General features: G+C 41.6%; 1 protein-coding gene across 5 annotated transcripts in view; it reads right to left on the bottom strand.

The window, feature by feature from the left end:
* SYTL2 (synaptotagmin like 2) overlaps positions 1-21,509 on the bottom strand; it is a 100,352-nt gene that overhangs the window by 60,103 nt on the left and 18,740 nt on the right. The window contains exon 2 of one of the 5 annotated variants that reach the window (XM_068554873.1): positions 16,102-16,175. The exons of the other annotated variants lie outside the window; for them this stretch is intronic. The gene's annotated coding sequence lies outside the window, so the exon portion shown is untranslated. The remainder of the gene's footprint in view (positions 1-16,101; positions 16,176-21,509) is intronic. 5 annotated transcript variants of the gene reach the window in all.

The raw sequence follows: 21,509 nt of genomic DNA, 5'->3' as shown, positions 1-21,509 counted from the left end.
ATTTCATTCATTCATTCAACAAACATTTATAGAGAGCCTATTATGTGCCTGACACTGTTCTAAGCACTGGAGATACATTCATGAATAAGACATTAAAAACTTCCCATCCTTGTACAGTGTATATGTCAGTTGGAGGGGATAATGACCAAAGTAAATAATAAAAACATAAATAAAAAATAAAAACAATTATGTAACTTTTGGGAAGGTGATAAGAGCTCTGGAGGAAAACAAAGCTGGGAAGGGAATAATAAGGTGAGGGGCATTGGAGTTTTAAAGAGAGTGGCTAGGGTAGGTCTCATTGAGAAGATGATATTTGAGCAAAAACTTGCCAGAGATGAGGGAACGAGCCACGCAGGTATCAGAGGGTCCTGAGGTGGAAGTGTATTTGACATGTTCAAGAAACTTCAAGGGAGCCAGTGCTGGAAGGCCAGTGTGCCAGGAGGAGAGAAGGATGGAGCGGGTCAGAAAGGAAATAGGTCAGACTGTATCGGGCTTTGCAAGGACTGTAAGATTTCTGCAGCAGCAATAAGGGAAGGCAGAAAAAAAAAGAAGGTAATAAATATTTACTGGGCACCTCCTAACGCCTGGCACTTTACATGTATCATCTCATTGGATCCTCACAAAGATCTGAGGGAGGTATTTTGTTACCTTTGTTTTTCAAATGAGGACCATGAGGCCCAGGGAGGTGTCTGCCACCAAGCTTGTGTGTGGTGGGGCTGGCATTTGCCAGTGGCTTTGTTAGAATAGGTCATCCCGATATTGACATCTCACTTAATTCTCCCCTGCACACAGATCCTCAAACTGGGGAAGCAGAAAAACGCTCTTCTGTCTGGCTGTGGACCCTCATTCTCTGCTTAAGCATAAAAGAATCACTGGCCCAGAGCTGGCTGTCAGCATGGAGGCAACCTCAGTGCAAAAATTCGGGAGGGATGAATCTTGGCAACAGGGATGCCTGACGTGTTTACAGAAGGAGTAGCTCCCAGGATGAGCAAACAGTTCTCCTTAGGTTCAGCCCTCCCTCCCATCCTCCTCATGCTGCTGGATATGAATATGACAAAGCCATATTCCCAGGCTTAAAACCCTTCACCAACTTCCCACTGTCCACTGGCTAAGGCTCAAAGTCCTTACCGTGGCCTGTAGGGCTCTCCGTGAACTCACACCTGCTTTCTTCTCCAAGCTCTTTTCCTGCCCCACTGAACTTTTTCAGCTCCTTTTGCCTTCAGGCCTTTGCATATGCTTGTCCTGGCTCCTAGAATACCCTTTCCTGAGAAAATACCTCTTGGATCTCAGGTGAGATGTCACTTATTGCACAGAAGCCTTCCCCATCCTCCCAAGGCCAGGTTAGGTGCCCCTCTGGAGTGCTCCGTTAGCACCTAACTTCCTCACTCAGGATACTCACCACACCATCTCGAATCCCATCTACTCACATCTGTCCTCCACTAGTTTATGCGCAAGGCCAGGGCCTCTAAGTGCTTTGTATGCCCACCCAGCACCTGCCACTGTGGCACCCATCTACGTACTAGGCACTCAGGTATTTCATACGGGAACACAGGTGGAAGGAGACTGAGCTTCCACTTCCCCCTTCACGTGAACCTGGCTCTAGGGTCCATCATTGAAAAAGCAGGTCCATGTTATTCACTGGGTTCCAGCTCCAGGTCCTTCACATGACTGTCTGGTTTAAATAAATTACATGACTTCCCCAAGCCTCAGTTTCCTCACCTGTATGATGGGTCTCTTCACTCCTACCTTCCCTTCCTTATGGAGATTACTGTGAGGCTCTGGCGAGAAGGAAGAAAGTGTCGAGGACAAGTAAGGAATGAGCAGCCACAGGAGCAGCAGGTAAAAGGGAAATGTGAGGGCTCCAAATGCAAACTGTGCTTAATTCAAATTTTCCTTGCGTCATTTTGAAATGCATAGAAATACCAAATGACTATGTTGTATAACAGGAACTATCATAGTATTGTAGGCCAATTATACTTCAAAAACAAACAAACTCACAGAAAAAGAGATCAGATTTATGGTTACCAGAGGTGGGGTGTGGGGAGAGGGGGAATTGGAGGAAGGCAGCCAAAAGGGACAAACTTCCAGTTACAAGATAAATAAATACTAAGGAGGTAATGAGCAACCTGACGATTATAATTAACACTGCTGCGTGTTAAATATGAAAGTTGTTAAGAGAGTGAATCCTAAGAGTTCTCATCACAAGGAAAAACACTTTTTCTATTTCTTTAATTTTGTATCTACATGACATGATGGATGTTCACTAAACTTACTGTGATAATCACTTCATGGTGTATTTAAGTCAAATCATTATTCTGTACACCTTCAACTTATACAGTACTGTATGTCAATTGTATTTCACTGAAACTGGAAGAAAACAAACAAACAAAATAGTTTGCATGTGTCAGCCCTGCTATGCCACATCTGTAGAAGCCTATACTCTTCTCTTTGTCAGCTGTCCAAAAGGCCCCAAACAGCTGGTGTTTGCTTTTGATGGCAGCAAAGAGAAGAGCTAGGCTTGCAGGCCTAATCTCCAACATTCTGCCAACCAAACCCAGGTTAAAGTCTGATTAACAGCAGCATTCGTTCCCCCAACTCTCTCTGCACCTTCTCCTTTCCCAGATGGCTGCTGCTGTACCAAAGCCTGCGGACCTCAAGGAAGGGGAGGAAAACTTAAGTAGTGACTCTCACATGATGAGGTTTTCAGAAGAGAAGCAAATTGTTCTGACAGCCCCATGACATCACAACAGTCTGAAAGGAAGACAGCACTCATGTTCTCCCTGAATCTGCTTTGTTGAGAGAAAGATGAACTTCCTCCTTCACTCAGGGGTTCCTCACATGATGTTTTCTAAGCCTCTCACCATCTTGGTCATTTTTCTCCGGGCTGAAAAGTGAGCAGGTGGTGTTAAGATCCTTCATACACAGGAGGTCAGTTAATCACTCTGCCCACCCAGTACGGCAGGTCTTCTCCACATCGTGCAGATAACACTGGGCTCGAGGAGTTCAGTAACTTGTCCACAGTCGCTCAATCAGAATGTGATTTGGAACCCAGGGCTGTTAAGATTCTAAAGCTGCCACTTTTAATCTTTCATTACACCCCTCCCCCCTTATTCTCTGAGAAGTCACACAGCTAGTTAGGCACAAAGATGAAACGAGACCCCCAGGTGTCCTGATTCCCAGCCCAGTCCTGTTTTCACCCAGCTGTTCCTCCTTCTGGACGTCCTACTTTTCTCTTTGTCATTTCCTATGAGTGAATTGCACTGGCCCTCAAAGCACGGCATGCTCTGCAGAACTTGCCAGGAAAAGGAAAATGATTGGGCCCTTTGGGTTTGTTTTACGGATAGACATGGAAAAGAAGACAAGCATGGATAGAGGGAAAAAGGCACCTGTGTCAATATGCGGGTGTTTATATGTGCTCATTAGACTCTGAGAATGGTAGCAATCCCAGGAACCAGAAACTATCACTAAAAGAAGTTTCTTCAGAGGTGCTTAAACTCAATCAGAATGTTGTTGTTGCTGTTTTTAATAGAAATGTGCTTATGTGAACAGCAAACTTTGTCCACAGCACTGTCAGGAAACAATGCTGTATGAATATTTTGTTTCTGCATGGTCCCTGCTTTCATCAGTCTACTAAAAAACATGTAAATTACTCAATCTACTGTGTTGCCTAAATTGGGCTTCTTGAGAGGAAAGAACCATTGCCTTGTGACTGGTTCAAAGTAGCTTCTCAAAAACAACCTGAGTTGAATGAATAAATAAAACGAACAAATGAAATGAACCTGGGAAGAAGTGAACAAATGAAAAAATATAGATGGAATAAGAAAGAATAATTTATCCAATAAGTTTCTGTTTTATTTTTTCACAGGGGAACAACTGAAAGTCAAAACTGACAGGCACCGTAAGATACAAAGCTTTCACTTTTGTGAGGATTCTTCCAAAAGTGGAAGAAATTTTTCTACTTCAGTCACCTCCTTCAGCCCCGGGGCTGATGCAACTGACGGGTAACATTTCCCATAGACTGACTTGGTGATCTCAAACTAAGGATGAAGAAAGTGCAGAGAAGGAAAGACTACTCATATGTGACAATGCTCCCTACACCTTAATCTCCTCTTCAAACCTAATGATAATGTCTCTGGATTTCTAGAAAAGCTCACCTTCTGCCATTCCTAGGCAAGTTTAGACTTATGGTACCCATAGGAATCAAAGAGTTTAATCAAGTCCCAGTCAAGGGTAAGATAATGGGCCACGTGAAGAAGACAGTATCACACACAACCTACCTTCGTACAAGTACTATGTCAAGTACTAATAAAGGAGGCACAAACCAAGTGTCAGGGGCCACAGGGATTTAGGAAGGAGATCAAATGAGGAGAGCCTTGGAGGCTGAGAAGAAGGGAGCGGGCATTCTGGGCAAGTGCACTGGCCATGAAACCATGAAGGTAGGGTGTTCAAAAAGAAGACTGGTAACTGGAGTGTAGGGTACAAATGGGGAAACAGTATCTGGGGTCAGACCCTGAGGGGCCTGAAATGCCAAAGGAGGGAACTGGAACTGGAATTTTTCACATTTTTCAGTCTCGATAAATGTGCCTGAACTACCCTTTTAATCTGTATTGTCTTGGAATATCAGGATTTCAAAAGATAAAAACAGTAAAGAGAAAGGAGCTGGGGAAATGGGCAGCTGAATATTCATATTAATCTTCACACTTGGGCTGAAAACTCAAATCTAAAAAAAGGGATGACAACCTACGAAAGGGATGACTTACAACACATGAAAGAGCTTTAAGACAGTATAACAAGGTTCATCGGACATCGCACGGAGCTGCTGTAAGAGCCAACACAGTCATGGGCTCTTATTGGTTACACAGCTTGGGAAGCACCTGGAGCCCTGCCTCAGTTCAAAATGCCAGATGGAAACTTCCTCTCCCTTTGCCATGGCAGCATTCACCACAGATCTCAACTCTGGAAGAGATTAGGTCGTATGTCCCAAATGTTGGAATAGTGTACAACGTCTCTGCCCTTAGAGAACTTATATTCCAGAAAGGAAGACAGATATTGAACAAGCCTGAGAAGTCCTACAAAACAGAAGAGCAGGGTGCCTTAAAACTTTTAACCAGGGGGCTTAATGTAGTTTCGGGGGGCCAGGGAAGGCTTCCTTGAAGAATTATGATCTCTGTCAACGGTCAACTCTACAGTGATATCTAAATTGGGAGTTCTACCACCTTAATTAATCAAACTTATCATTGCTTGTATCAAAATATGGCGGATGAGCAGATTTCCAGACATTGCTTAAGACCCACTGAATCAAGATCTTCAGGGACAAGGCCCAGGAATCTGCATTTTCTAAAATGTTCCCACAGGATGCAGATGTTTGGCCAAGTTTGGCAATCACAGCTATAAAGGATTCCCAACAGGTCAGAAATGGCTGACGTCTGGTTAAAGAGTACAGCAAAATTAAGCATGTTCATTTGTACACCAATTGTTTCCCAGCTGTAACAAGAGCAAACGCAAAAATGAAGCAATGGCTGAATCATGGAGTCATAACCAGTTCTTCGTGCAGATGAGGAAGCTGAGACACAGAGGGGTTAGACCAACTGCTTAACGTCACACAGCTACCTAATGTGAGAGCTGGGACACTCAGAGGAGACCTCCTTTATCTTCCGGGACAGATACAGTTTCAACCCACATAAGGATTTGCAAACGGGCTAATAAAATGGGTTGAGATATATTTCCCAGCACCCCTGAAACCAGCACATTGATGATAACAACAGGCATTGCAGATGAATTCTAGATTTAATTATTTTCTAGGTTTCAAATTCAGAGGAAGGGAGTGGAAGAACCAGCTGATTTATTAACCAGGCTGGAATTAAACCCAGGATCATAAAGTTAACTGAACTGTAGCAGTCCTCAGCTCTGACTTTAAAAGGACTACATAAACCCTCACTTTTGGTACAATCACATACATTCCTACTCAGCCTGGCAGTGAGGGACTCTCTCCAAATGTACAAACTCAGGGGTTCCCAAACCTGGCTGTATATTAGCATCACCTGAAAAACTTTAAAAAAAAAATATCCGTGCCTAGGCCTCTTTCCCTTCCTCCCACCCCATGCCAGTGATTCTGATTTAACTGGTCTGGGGTCAGACCTTACCCGAGATATTTTTTTTTAAGCTACTCAGGGGGTTTGAATGTGCAGCCAGCACTGAGGTCACCGAACTCACTGGTCCTCTCCTCTTTCTGGCCCCTGCTCAAATTTAAGACCTAGGGTGAGGCAAGCAAGATGCTCAGGGCCCCAAATTCAAGGAGGCGAGGTTGTGTGAGCACAGCACACTGTACTGCAGCACCCTGAGAGTGAGGCCTCCTTACCAGTCGGGCACCCAGGCACACGATGTAAGGAGACGCTCACTCTCAGGGTACGGCAAGTGCAGTGCCAGTACTTGTGTGACCTTTTCTCCATAGATTTGTGCCCTGGGTGCCTTATGTGCCTCACCCTTGGCCCAGACCTGCTCAAATCTCTCTGGTCAGGCCATTAATGATCCCATCAAAGAGACATCAAGTTCTTTTTTTTTTTTTTTTTTTAATTTATTTATTTTATTTATTTTTTTTTATTTTTGGCTGTGTTGGGTCTTCATTGCTGCATGCGGGCTTTCTCTAGTTGCGGAGAGTGGGGGCTACTCTTCGTTGCGGTGCGTGGGCTTCTCATTGCAGTGGCTTCTCTTGTTATGGAGCACGGGCTCTAGGTGTACGAGCTTCAGTAGTTGCGGCACACAGGCTCAGTAGTTGTGGCTCGCAGGCTCTAGAGCACAGGCTCAGTAGTTGTGGCACACGGGCTTAGTTGCTCCGCAGCATGTGGGATCTTCCCAGACCAGGGCTCGAACCTGTGTCCCCTGCATTGGCAGGCGGATTCTTAACCACTGCGCCACCAGGGAAGCCCTCAAGTTCTTTTTTTGTTTTTTTTTCATTGAATTTATTACTAATACTATTATTATTATCATTAAGTAACATACATTTTCTTTGTTAAAAAAAAGTTTGAAAATCACAAAATCATACAAGGTATAAAGTAAATGACCTCTTTTTCTCTCACACTTACCAACTTCATTTCAGAGAAGTAATCATTGTTTTACACTGTATTATATGTCAATTCAGGCATTTTCTATTCAGATGCTCATATCACATATCTCAACAAAAAAGTGGATATTGTTTCTGTGACTTGGGTTTTAAAAATTTAACAATACTCTTTCAATATTTTTGTTTCTATGTTAGAATAGACAGATGTGTGCCATTTTTCTTTAATTTTTCCTTTTTTTATTTTGAAATTAAAAAATTAATTTCAAGCTCATAAAAAACTGCAAGAATGGCACAAAGAATGTCTATATACTCTGCATACATTATATTAGTTTGAAAGTGCTTCTATAACAAAAACCAAAAAGATGGGCGACTTCAACAGTAGAAATTTATTTTCTCATAGTTCTGGAGGCTACAAGTCCAAGATCAAGGTATCAGAAGGTTTCATTTCTTCTGAGTCTTTTCTCCTTGTCTTGAAGATGGCCACCTTCCCATGATGTTCTCACATAGTCTTTCCTCTATGAAATACCACCCTAGTGTAAGATACATCAAGTTCTTAACTGTGTGCAAGGTCTTTCTTGCTCCTCTCTGAGAGACACTTGTTTTGAAATGGATACAGGTGGATAATGCCGACCACATGCATTAACTATACCCCTTGACATAAGAGGCTGCTGTGATGGAGTAGGACGCACTGAATTTAGAGTCAAAAGATGCTTGGAAGGGGACTGATCTTTCATTAGTTCTTTGGCAGTTCCCCTACTGACTCTGGGTTTGTTTCTTGGTCTGTGCTACATAGACAGTAAGGCCTACCTTACAGGGTTACCGTGAGGATGACACTGGGCTGTAGGTTAAATGGTCTGGGACATAGTAAGGGCTTCATAAACACCAGCTGACGATAAATCTTCAACATTTCACCAACTCAATCACCTTTCTATGCTACCTTGAGGTTGGAATGTTACTGCTGCTGCTTTTTCTATTTGTCTCCCTCTTCTAACCTCCCACCCTATTTTAAGAAGGAGTCAAATTCCTGGTTTCTGCAAACACCCCCATCCCCAGAGGCCTTTGAGTAGATAAAAAAATCTAAATTGGGGATTGGGGTTTGGCAGTAGAGAGGGTGGGTAGGAGGATCCCATTTTTAAATTACCAAAATTCTTCTAAACCTTCTCATCTTAGGTCTGGACCTCCGCTTTAGAAAATCAAGAGCCAAGAGTCTGACATTTTGGTCTCTGGTTCTACATTAACAGCCCTTCTCTAATTCTTCTTCCTCTAGAGGTGGGCAGCGAGGCGCCTCGGCATCCCCGTGTCCTCAGCACCTGGTATGGTGCCTGACTTACAACAGGTACCTCATTGATTGAATAAAAGGAAGAAAAAAGAGATTACAGGGACAAAAAGCTTTGTCAAGTTATCGTCCACAGATGTGTTTGTTAACTCCCTGGTAGGCAGAATAAGGGTCCTCCAAAGATGTCCACATCCTAATTCTTGGAACTTGTGAATATGGTAAACGGTAAAAGGGACGTTACATATGTGATTAAGGATATCGTGACGGGGAAATTATCCCGGATTATTTCAGCAGACCCAGTGGAATCACAAGGTCCTCATAAGGATGCAAGATAGTCTAAAAGAGAGAGAGGAGATGTGAGGATGAAGACAGGTTGGAGTGATGAGCTTTGAAGATGGAGGACGGGACCATGAGCCAAGGAATGCAGACAGTCTCTAACAGCTGGAAGAGGCAAGGAAACATTCTCCCACCAGAGCCTCCAGCAGGAACTCAGCTATGCCAACTCCTTGACTTTATCCTGTAAGACTCATTTCAGATTTCTGACCTCCAGAACTGTAAGATAATAAATTTGTGTTGTTTCAAGCCACTAAGTTTGTGGTAATTTGCACTGCAGTAATAGGAAACTAATACAGCCTGAGGATAGATAATGTGCCTTATTCATCTCTGAACCCCCAGTTTGTTGCCTGGAACTCTGTTGACTAAATAACATCTTTAAAAGCAACACTGAGAGTGGATGCTTTCCTCTCCTTGCCATATAGCCAATCAGTTGCCAGGTTCGGTTGACTGAACCTCTGCACTCTCCCTCCAATTCAACCCCTTCTCTCCTTTTCTACCACTCACTTAGAAGGGAACATGAACTGAACATGGCTTCTTTACTTCCTGGTTCACCCTACTTCTGGCTACCATATACTGTCCAGCTAGACTCATATTCCAAAGCCCCACTTTGAGCATGCCACACTCAATTTAAAAACCTTCCCTAGCTCTTCCCTGATGGCAGAGTAAGTCCAAATTCCTAGTATTGATGTACTTCTCATCCCAAGCTCCCTATCCAATCTTATTTTCCATGGACCCTTTCTCACCCCGTGAATTCCAGACAAATCACTCCTCAATATCAGCTCTACACTATCATCACCAGACCTTTGTTCTTGCTGTTCTCGTCACCTAGAATGTCTTTCCCTTATATCTGCACACATCCAAACCTTACCAATCACTCAAGCCCCAGCTTAAATGACACCTCCTCCATGAAGCTCCTCCTGCAGCCCCCTGTCCCTCAAAAATATCCCTTCCACAAGCTAGCAATAATTACTTCTTTCACTGAGCCCTCGTAGCTCTTATCTGTACATCTGTCATCTGAAGTAGGAAAGAGCACAGGCTCTAGAGTCAGACCTGGGTACAATGTGACCCTCTTGTGCAAGTTACTTAGCTTCTCTGAGCCTCAGGCTTCTCATCTGTAAAATGGGCATCATACCTGTCTTACTGGGTTGTTAAGAAGATTTAAGCTCATATATAAGTGCCCAACACAATAAGCATTCAACAATTACATAAACATTACAGAAACTTATAAACATATCAAATTCCCACTTCTAGACTCTTTAAGGGAAATATTTATGTCCACTTCATTTTTGTAGCCACACAGTACCTTGCACATAGTAGTAAAAAAAAACAAACAAACAAAAAACTCTTAAGTATTAAGTAAGTCACTGAAGTGTTGGGAGTATCTCCTCAGGCTTCCTGTTCTGTGAATAGTAAGGATGGCCTCATCTTTCTCCATTTAAGAGAGAAGGGGAGAAGTATTCTGGTTCTCTTTCGGATCATCTGTGTTAGACAGAATTCTTAAGATAGAAACTTTGTAAGACCTACTCTCTTTGGTTAATGCCTCTCAACTACCATTCAACCCAACCAACAATTTTAAATGAGTATTGTTTTCATTAGCATAAGTTATACATTGTTATTTTAATGTCACTGAGTTCTAGATCAGAAAATAGCTGTTATTCCGGAGCTAGCGGGACAAAGTTCACTTTTACTCCATCATGTCTAGAAATCCCATGCTGGACATGATCCTTCATTCCTCGGTTGGGTATGCAACAGTTACCTTCCTTTAAAGGCATTCCTTAAACCACTTTTATGCTAGAGGAGAAACTTGGCCCTTTATTTCTCAATCTAGTTGGCAGCATCATGAAGAGGAAAGAACATGAGACTTAAAGTCATACGATCTGGTTTGAAAACGAGTCACCCACTGACTAGCTTGGTGACCACGAACATAGCACTTACCTGAGTCTCCATTTCCTCCTTTCTAAAATTGATTCTAACCACTGCCCACCTCCCTTGCTGAATTACTACAGGGGGCCAAGGAGACCACATATGGAAAGACAGTTTGTGAACTGCAAAAATGCTTTACAGCTATATTTATCCATTTACCTTCTAACACAGCGTGAGCTCCAAACAGACACCCATAAGATTCGATAGGAGTAAGGGTTCACAGAGCACTCCAGAAGAAATGAAGAATACTTTCACTTCACCTGCCTTCACAGAGTCCCTGACCCACAATAGAGAGGTAGTATTGTAATTGTAGATGCCAAATAACCACGGGCAAGTTCCCCTCACAGGATTCTTAAGGAATATCTGACTTGATATCTGTAGTGTTCCAAGGTGACAGTCCTGAATGAAAGGTGCTATTCAGTGTACTATGATGCAATTAGTCAGAACTCTACCCAGGCATCGTGTCAGACTCTACATATATGGCATCCCTGAATCTTCAAAACCCCACAATCCTTTGAGGTATTTGCTGTAATCCAGAAGGACCTTCACTGTGATTGAGAAGGTATGAGAAATAACCAACCACATCTAAGACAGCACTTAACGTTAATTAGCACTTAATATTAGTTAGTGCTTAACATTTAAAAAAAAGGGCAGCAGCCATCCCAACTCCAATCTACTTTTCCCCAAACTCTCGTCCCTTATATCCCAGGACAGGCTGACTCAGACTCAGTACAATGCCTCACTGAAGGGTAAAAGCCCTAATGAGCAAATCTCATGAAAAATTCAGCTGGTCTTTTGGAGAAAAACAGCTGGAGTTGACCTTAAGAATTCCACTAATTCCCCCTACCACACAGCCTAAAAATAGTCAAAGAGCATTTCTAGCTAGTGATGGCCTTTCCTTTAAAGGACATAATATGCAAAAAAGGCATGCTGGGGTCATTAGCCCAAATCATGCAGTCCCCATGATAAATTTTTGGTTAAATGTTCCTATGAGAATCTGCCTTCACAAGGTCAACACTGGAATTTCATTGTGAAGGCTCCCCTCTACCCTACTCCCCAGGCACCACTGGGTCTATACAAAGATGTACGTTATCAGCCACTGACTAGCTGTGTGGCCACGAGTACGTCAATTTCCATTCTTTGGCCTCAGTTTCCAAATCTGTCAGATGAAATGCTAGACTCTGACCTCTAAGGTCTCCTTCTGGTGTAAGACTCACTGGGAGGTCCATTCAATGGCTCCTCATTGCTTTCAGGATAAAAGTCAAACCCCTCAGTGTTACATGGGCCCCTCCAGATCTGGCCCCTGCCTTCCCCTCCATTTTCCCCAACATCATACCCTGATGGTCCTTAAATTTGCCTCTGACACTTCTGTGCCTTTAGAACACAGGACTCCCTCTGCCTGTAATGCCCTTTCCCAGCTTCTCAGACTCCTCCTCATCTTTCAAGTCACCGTCCAATTGTCATCTCCTCTGAGGAGGTGAGTCTAGCCCTTTCCTCACAAGTTGGTTACAGTCTTCTCCTCTGTGGTCTCACAGGACTGTATTACACAGCAACTGCCTGCTGACTTGTCAGTCTCCCTTACAAGGACCCTGGGTGCTCCCTGAAGGTAGAGACATAGTGTCCATCTCCTCTGTATTCCCACTACCTGACCCTGTGCCTGCCATACAGTGTTTGCTGATACTGGACCGAATTCCACTGAAGTACCACATGCACTTTGAAGCGTTATTACAAAGGACCAGAAATTGATTTTTTTAAAGGAATGTTTTCTCTATTCAAAAAGCGAGAAAGTAAACTATCTCCAAGCCTTTGCCTTATTAGGAAAAAATATATATAGCGGTTTGGAATTGTGACATAATCTTCACGGAGATGAAAAATATACACTACCTTTGTTTCTGAGAAACCTCTCTTTAAACTAACTGAACCACAGTGTTTTAAAAAGGAGATTCAAATTTAGAAATGATGTCCAACTTGGTGGGTTTGGTTTGGGGTGGGGTTTTTAAAAAAATTTTTTTTTTTAGCAAGAGGAAGGAAAATCTCCAAAAGAGATAAATTATACACTAAGCCTTCTGAAAATTCTCAGCCAAACCCTGGAAAAATCAGATGAAAGGCAACAAGAAAGAATGTGATTTTGTATAGAAAAGCAAAATGCCTTATTAACTACTAATAATATTGAAAGGTATGTATGGGTGTTATAAAAGATAAAAACTAAGTTAATGAAATTAATAGGTAGAACTTGGACTTGACGGAAAAGTTGGAGAAGAAACAGACATTTTATCTTCCTTCAATACCTTCTTCCATCTTTACACACATTACCTCTACACCATAAGGAGAACCAGCAAAGTAGGCAGTATCGTCTGTGTTTCACAGATGAGGAAACTGAAGTTCATGGCAGTTAAGGGACTTGCCTAAACCTATCTTGCCTCTAAGCTACAGAGCTGGAATATGAACTCAGGTCTGCCTGGCTCCAAAGTGCTGTCCGACACACCAGGAAGAGAGTGGTAAAAGTGGAAGGAAGGGCCAGGCACACAGGTTCCTATGAAGGAACTCAAAGATGCAAAGAGGAGCGGCGTTTCCCTCAATGCCCACACACCCAAGACACTGAGCTTTGCAGTACAGAATGTTGTTAAACCTGACGTGTAATGCAACTCGTTACAAAGGGATTTTTATGCTTTATGTGATCCAGTTTATCAGCATATATAAATAAACTCCTAAAGTGTGGGTAGCAGGCAGGGAGTATGATGATCCAGCATCAGCAAATCTTTTTTTTCCTAAGCCCTCCTGAACAACAAAAATCCCTGCACTGATCCGAGAAAGAGCTTTATAGTGTCAGTCAACTCTTAAAATACCCTCCAAAGGCAGGCAGAAATGATCACCGATACTTCATTATTCAGAGTCAGCCTGGAGGAACAGCTGAAAACCAGTTCTTTCTCTGCTGCTTATGACTGAAACTTTTGGTGGCTTCACTTACCTCCCTGGGTGATCTCACCTATAAAATGAGGCATTTGCTCTCTGATCTCTCAGATATCCTCCAATTGTGTAAGTTTTTTCTCATGAGCATAAAATGATCAGAGTAAATTCCAACACCACTACCCAGCTAGCTGAGGGAGCAAGAGATGTAGAGGAAGAATATTGGAAGAAAAAAAAAAGTCATCCTCTGCCCAGTGCAAAATGTCTTTTTAGGAAAAAAAAAAAAATCTTTGATAAGATATAGCTATATTGAAGGAGAGAATGATAACTAGTAAAATAGGGTATAAAAACTGACAAAAGTCGTCCTTCCCTTCTTTCTGCCCCTCCGTCCTCCTTCCCTCTCTCATTCAGAGTGTCCCCTGTTTGGGACTGGGTGAGGCACTACAGATACAACTATTAAGTAGTAAGACCTGGTTCCTGTTGTCAAGAAGATTTGGCTTCCAGCAATAGTAACAGCTCCCATTTGTACAAGGCTGGGGGTTTACACTATACTCTGGCATATGCGCTCTTCACAACAACCCTGGGAGGGCGGAAGGGCAGGTAGGAACAAGTGTCATCATAATCCTTCTTTTACTGATGTGAAAGCTGAGGTTCAGCAAGGTCAAGTGGCTTGTCCAAGGTCACACAGCTGCTAAGTGACAGAGCTGGGCAGACAACACATCTGCAGAGGAGGAAAAGGACTACAGACAAAGGGGTATATTTGTGACAACTGTGTGACGAGTGGGGAAGTGAAGAGATGAGGGCAAGAACTGGGAAGTGGTGAAACTTGAGTGGAGCTTTGACTATGGGGTAAGATTTAGACAACTCACAACCTACACTCACTGAATTCAATGCAGAAGACAGCATAACACTACTTTAGAGAGGGTGGAGTGCAGAAAAACAAAAGGATGTCTATATTTATATGCACACAGAAGCACACTGTCTTTCATTTAAGAAGTGGACATTCTTTAGCCACCATCAGTAATCAGCATGTGTGTGCTCTGAGTATTTTTCTCAGGAGCAGAAATGGGTGGCTCCGAGCCTTTTCCCTTGGCACTCGCAGTGGGCATCAGGGAAAGGGCCATGTGGCATTAGGGGAATGGGATCTGTACCCAATGAGCCAGGGTGAAAATCCTTGAACTTGGCACTCTTGACCGTTACAGTAACTACCTGAGCAAACTGGCCTTCCCAGTCAGGTATTCTTCTCTGTGAGTGAGACTAGTCACATGCTTGCTTGTACAGCCAGCCTACCTTCCCAAACTGCATTCATTGCTACCTAGGCTCAAGAATGTAATTAGTGAGCAACCTGGACCCTGTCCTGAAGTGGGAAGGAAGAGGAGGAGAATGTCTGAGAAAGATTTCAAGGTGATGATAGAGCCTTAAAATTACCTAAGTGTGTAATAACACAGGCCCAGGCTCTGTATATCAGAGAGAGTGGGATTTAAGTCAAAAAACAGGAATTGGGGAGATTGTGGATTCAGGCTAAAGGTCCTTGAGAGGGGAGACTTTAGACACAAAGAAGAGTGAGATTAAAGTTAAACCACAGACCTGTTTGGGGTAGGGAATTTAGGGGACAGGAATTCTACAGTTTACTCTTTGCAGAATTATAGATCTTATTTCTTACTAGTAAGACTTTAGTCAATCCTCCAGAATTCTGATTCCAATTTTATTTCATCAGGTAACATTTCAAACAATACCTATTTCATCAAGGGTTCTGAGATGGAATTCACAGGTGTAATTCACACTATAGAGGATATTAAACAATCCCCCCTCACCTCCAACCCTAAGCAACTGGAAAGCAGTGGGGATGGGATGGAGGCTGGGACTATATGATGATGGTACCCAGGAAACGGTTTTGGAGTTTGGACTTGAAGCTGAAAGTGACTCTTTCCAATCAGAGGGAATTTAAACCTTCTCTTCCAGCACATGAACCCAGTACTATTTGCAGAGTGGATACAATGACCAAAGATAAACAGAGCTCCAAACTAGACAGCAGAACCAGTGCCAGCATCTTTTCAGCCTTTCTGGCATCTTGAGGAGCTCATCAGAACGCAGCAGAGCCTTCCACAGACATCTACCAGTGGAGTCTTGAAGACTTGTCCTTGAGCAAGTGCCAAGTAATGACTAAGCTTAGTGAGGAGGAACCAGAATAGACACACACATACTCTATCTACCTACCTATCCACCTATCTAAAATATAGTGTGTATACATACATATATTTTCAAATATATATACACATTTGAATATAACAGCATTTGTATACATGAATATATGCTATAAATATATATATATATATACACACACATATATATATTTACTTCTCAATCATTTACAACCAATTTATGAAATCCTGAGAACTCCTCATCCCATTGTTATATAAAGAAGACTGTTGCTAAGTGACTATAAAGCCAGGATTCTGATGCCCAGGTAGAGGGTAAAATCAGGCACGTCTCCTCAGTAAAACAACGTCCTAACAAGGCTTATTTTGGTTCAGATGTAGTTGGGGTTTTTTTGTTTGTTTTCGGGGAGATTAGCAGGATTATATGTGAAGTTACTTACTGCTGTTGTCACTATGAAGACCCACCATGTTAGAAGACGTACGTAAGCTGTCTCACTGAATCGTCAGTCCAACACTGTAAGGAAAGTATCATTATCATTCCTATTTTACAGAAGAGGAACTGGGCTCAGAGGAGTGGAGGAACTTCACCCCCGTCTGTCTTCTTAAATACTAATTCACACACAGATATGGGTATATGTGTGTATTTTATAGATAATAGTTACCGTCTACAAACCGATAATAGAATTTCAAGTTTTCATTTCAAAAACTACAAACATATGGGTCAGGTAATACTTATAAATTCTTATTATTCTGGTTTTTTTCCTAGCGGAGGTAGATATTAAATAAATGGTCAAGCTATAATGGAAAGCTGAAAATATTTAGGTAAATCAATCTTACCCATAACTTTGATTACAGAAGAAGATGAGCACTCATTTTATAAATTTTTAATCAATGAAGACTGATCAATAAATACCTCCTAAGGACATCTGTGTGAGAGAGACTTATCAGGTACGTTACACTTCAGAGGAGGGCTGTGATTGTGGAAAACCCAAATGTACTGGAAAAAGAACACTGTCATGGGAATCAAGGTCAATCTCTCTCCCAGCTCAGACACTCCTGACCTATGTGATGTTGGGCAAGTCACTTAACCTTCTGGGTCTTTGTTCACCTCATTTGCAAAATAATGGCACTGATAAAGATGATCTTTCTTTTCCAAAGAGGGATCTCACAGAGCCAGCAATAAAATGCTCTGATTCATATTGGTCAGAGAGCAAAATTCAGACCGCAGCAGAATTTGGCTACAATAGGCCATGGCCCCATAACTCACGAGAACACTTTTCATCTCAAAGCCCAGAATGACGCCATCCCAATCTGGCAGGAGCGAGTTAACGCAGTCATTCAGTAATGCTCAGGTTCCTCTAAAGAGTAAGATATTTTACAACCAAATTAAATAGCCCTTATTCTTGACAGTAAATAGCAAACTAGGCAAAATTAGTTATTATTGACTAATAATAACTATGAGAATATCAAAGGCTTAGGCAGCAGTTACCGTATGACAGGCATTGTTCTAAACACTTTGTATCATTAATTTCTCACAACTATATGCCAAGGTAAGCATTTTACCGATAAGGAAACAGAGAGACTAAGTAACTTAGTAAGTGGCAGTGCAGGACTCTACTCAGCTGTTCAGCACCAGTGTCCACACGCTTGACCTCCATGCCACTCTGCCCCTCTTGGACAACGGTGTCACTCTCTAGATGCCTGGATTGTAGCCTTATAAGTCTTTGGCGCTTCCTGCCCCTTTCTCTCTGACCCTTGCAGACTCTCCGGCTTGTTTCACCTTCTAGTCTCTGACAGATTCTGCCCACAGGTTTCCTCAGACTGAACTTTCTGAAGCAGCCCAAGGACAGGAGGAGCCAGAAGGCCTCCAGCAGCCTAGTGGACACTATTCAGCCACAACAGCCATGGGTCACGTGCCCCAGAGCAACTTCTCGGTCTGACCTAACACAATGTCCTAAAATCAACCTTCACAAGGTAACTGAAAATTCATCTTTCTTAAACCCAGGGAGAACTCTCATCTTCACCAAGAGACAAGTCAGAGGAGAAAAGAAACATTTCCCCAGGAAAAGCATTTAATGAACTCAGATAAATTAAGACTAAACTTTGTAAAAGTTTAATGGTAGAGATGGTGCAACACAATGGTCTGAAAATAGAGCTTGGGCTTTAAGGGCAGGCTTAACCACCACATGCCTCAAATTCCTTCTGCCTTATTCTTCCATTTGGAAGGCCAAAGCCACCAAGAAGAAAAAAGGAGTGTGGTGAACCTCATGAATGTGTTGCAGAAAGGAATTAAGTAAATTAATAGAGATATGAAGAAAAAAAACCTTATCTAAAGATATGATATTCTCTGCCTGATTTTTTTTTTTTTTTCATCTTAGATACAAGAGAAGAAAAAAGAATGGAAGAAAAGACTGAGGAGATCAAGGAAAACTAGTCAGCCTGCAATGCTCTTTCACTTCAAATTCTGGGTCCATAATTATATTATTCCCCAAAATAATAGCTTTCAAATGCCACTACTATAGGCTGAGATACAAGGGAAATAAATGATATCATCATGGGGCGTCACTTTATTACATGTTCATTGTATTACATTCATGTACCTCAGAAGCATAGAAAACTACCATCCTTCAACATTCATTAAAAAAAGAATTATACAAAAAAAACCCCACCACCGTAAATTTTAGTGTTTCATTTCTTCCCACAATCCCACAGAGCTGGTAGGGGGAAAATGTTTCCATCATCTACATTTACAAACTAGTTTCTATCAGCCCTTGGAATCACTAGTTACTCACATCACAGCCTTCTGCCTGCTACAACACACCAGTATTTGCATGTATTTAATGAAGTATCCTCTAACTTGGGTGTTACTTCTTACTTGGATCAGTCAGAAGAGGTTTCAAGATAGGGAGGAAAGAAGTAGGAGGTGAGAAAAGGGCAATTTGAGTCAAGAGAAATCCCACACCCACTCCACATTGAAATCACAGCTATATATGATGTATGGTCCCCGCTAAAGGGAAAAGCACCTGGGGGCCCCTAAAAGCTAGAAGGCAAAACACCAATGAGGTCTATTCTGTGGGACTCAGTCTCACCTGAGGACAGAGGCTTTTGTAATTCTGAACAAAACTCAAATGAAATGACATATGCTAAATAACAGAGGGGATAGAACAGACTTTCAGTATGGGCTCAAACTAACAACACAGCTCATTTGAGGGCAGATGGAAATAAACCCCCTTCAGGAATGTAAAACAGAAGGAAAAGTGGGCTTTCAACTTTCCCCTTAACTAGCTTTTATCTGGCAAATGTCTAATATCTTCCTAGGAGTCAAAGTCCTTGTCTACCAGTCTTATAAAAAGAAAAGAAGATTTTTTAATTGACTTTTTTAATTGAAGTACAGTTGATTTACAATGTTGTACCAACCTCTCCTGTACAGCAAAGTGACTCAGTTATACATATATATGTGTGTGTGTGTGTGTGTGTGTGTGTGTATACACACACACACTCTTTTAATATTTTTTTCCATTATGGTTTATCCCAGGAGACTGGATATAGTTTCCTGTGCTATACAGTAGGACCTTATTATTTATCCATTCTAAGGGTAATAGTTTGCATCTACCAACCCCAAACTCTCAGTCCATCCCTCTCCCTTCCCTCTTCCCCCTTGGCAACCACAGGTCTGATCTCTATGTCTGTGAATCTGTTTCTGTTTTGTAGATATGTTCATTTGTGCCATATTTTAGATTCCACATATAAATGATATCATATGGTATTTGTCTTTCTCTTTCTGACTTACTTAGTATGATAATCCCTAGTTGCATCCATGTTGCTGCAAATGGCATTAATTCATTCTTTTTTAAGGCTGAGTAGTATTCCATTGTATACATGTACCGCATCTTCTTTATCCATTCATCTGTCGATCGACATTTAGGTTGTTTCCATGTTTTGGCTATTGTGAATAGTGCTGCTATGAACACAGGAGCGCATGTTTCTTTTTGAATGAAGTTTTGTCTGGGTATATGCCCAGGAGTGGCATTGCTGGATCATACGGTAATTCTATTTTTAGTTTTCTGAGGAACATCCATACTGTTTTCCATAGTGGCTGCACCAACTTACATTCCCACCAACCATGTAGGAGGGTTCCCTTTTCTCCACACTCTCCCCAGCATTTGTTATTTGTAGACTTTTTAATTATGGCCATTCTGACTGGTGTGAGGTGATACCTCATTGTAGTTTTGATTTGCATTTCTCTAATGATTAGTGGTGTTGAGCATGTTTTCATCTGCCTATTGGCCATCTGTATGTCTTCTTTGGAGAAATGTCTATTACAGTCTTCTGCCCATTTTTTATTGGGTTGTTTTTTTGTTGTTGAATTGTATGAGCTGTTTGTATATTTTGGAGATTAAGCCCTTGTCGGTCGCATCATTTGTAAATATTTTCTCCCATTGTGTAAGTTGTCTTTTCGTTTTTTTTTTTTTTTTATGGTTTCCTTTGCTGTGCAAAAGCTTATAAGTTTGATTAGGTCCCATTTTTTAATTTTTGTTTTTAAGGAAGAGCAGATTTGTAAACAATTCCTGCAGAAACTTCTTCTATTCTTCTGTTTCCAAAATAATTCCAAAGGCTGACTGGTAAGATTTTCAATTAAATTTTTAATCATTAAATGCTACAGAAAGTCTGACTTGGTCCAGGAGAATTCAGAGAGTAAAACCCTGAAAACTGAATTCTTGAGGCCTGTCAGAGTCCACAGGAGCTTAATGAGGTCCACACTCTGGACTTCCAGCTTGATTTTCCAAAGAAGCCATAAACTGAGAGCCGTAGGCCACTTAAGTCCAAGAGTCAACAAAGGTAATTTTCATTCACCTACTTCTTAGTAGAATGTAAGTAGTATAATGCTTAGCTCAAAAAAGTACTCACTGAATGAGTGCTAAATGAAAGAACAAAATATCCCCAGGGAAGGCACAACAGTGACTCCCACTTCATGCTCTGCCTGAGGTTAGACCCAACTATGCTACATAAATAGTGTAAAAAAAAAAATCTTGTTCATAGCAGCTTTATTTGTAATAGCCAGAAATTAGGAATAATCCTGATGCCCTTCAAGAGGTGAAGAGTTAAACTGCAGTATATCCATACAATGGGATACTACTAAGCAATAAAAAGAACAAACTATAGATACACACAACAACTTGGATGAATCTTAAGGGAATTATGCTAACTGTAAAAAATAGCCAATCCCAAAGGTTATATACTCTATCATTCCATCTATGTGACATTCTTGAAATGGCAAGATTATAGAAATGGAAAACAGAAGAGTGGTTGCCAGGGGTTGGGAATGGGGATAGAGGAGGCAAGAGGAAGATGGAGATGGCTGTAAAAGAAAAAAGGGAGAGATCCTTATAGGGATGGAACTGACCAGCATCTTGATAGTGGTGAATACACGTGATAAAACTGTACAGCACTTAACACACCCAGGTGAGCACTCTTGCTCACACACGTGAGTACATGTAATACTGAGGATATCACAACTGTATTGATGTCATTATCCTAGTTGTGATTATTATACTATAGTTATGCAAGATGTTACCATTGAGGGAAACCGGGTAAAGCGTACACAGGTCTCTCTGTATTATTTCTTACAACTATATAAGAATCTACAATTATCTTAAAAGTTTTTTTAAAATCTTAAGAAATCTCTCCTCTGCCACCATAAGCACCACCATTTGAGACTGAATGTTTAACACATGAAATCTTTCCTTACCACCTACATAGATCTCTCCCGCCTCTAAATGCACCGACTGTTTTTATCACATAATCAAACTCCTCTTCTTACATTAAGGACAGGTGTTTCAGGACTCTT

Source organism: Eschrichtius robustus, chromosome 11 (genome assembly GCF_028021215.1).
Source record: "Eschrichtius robustus isolate mEscRob2 chromosome 11, mEscRob2.pri, whole genome shotgun sequence".
In the NCBI taxonomy this organism is placed as follows: domain Eukaryota; kingdom Metazoa; phylum Chordata; class Mammalia; order Artiodactyla; family Eschrichtiidae; genus Eschrichtius; species Eschrichtius robustus.
The sequence above is the reverse complement of the archived record's forward strand: the minus strand, read 5'-3'. Positions and strand labels throughout refer to the sequence as shown.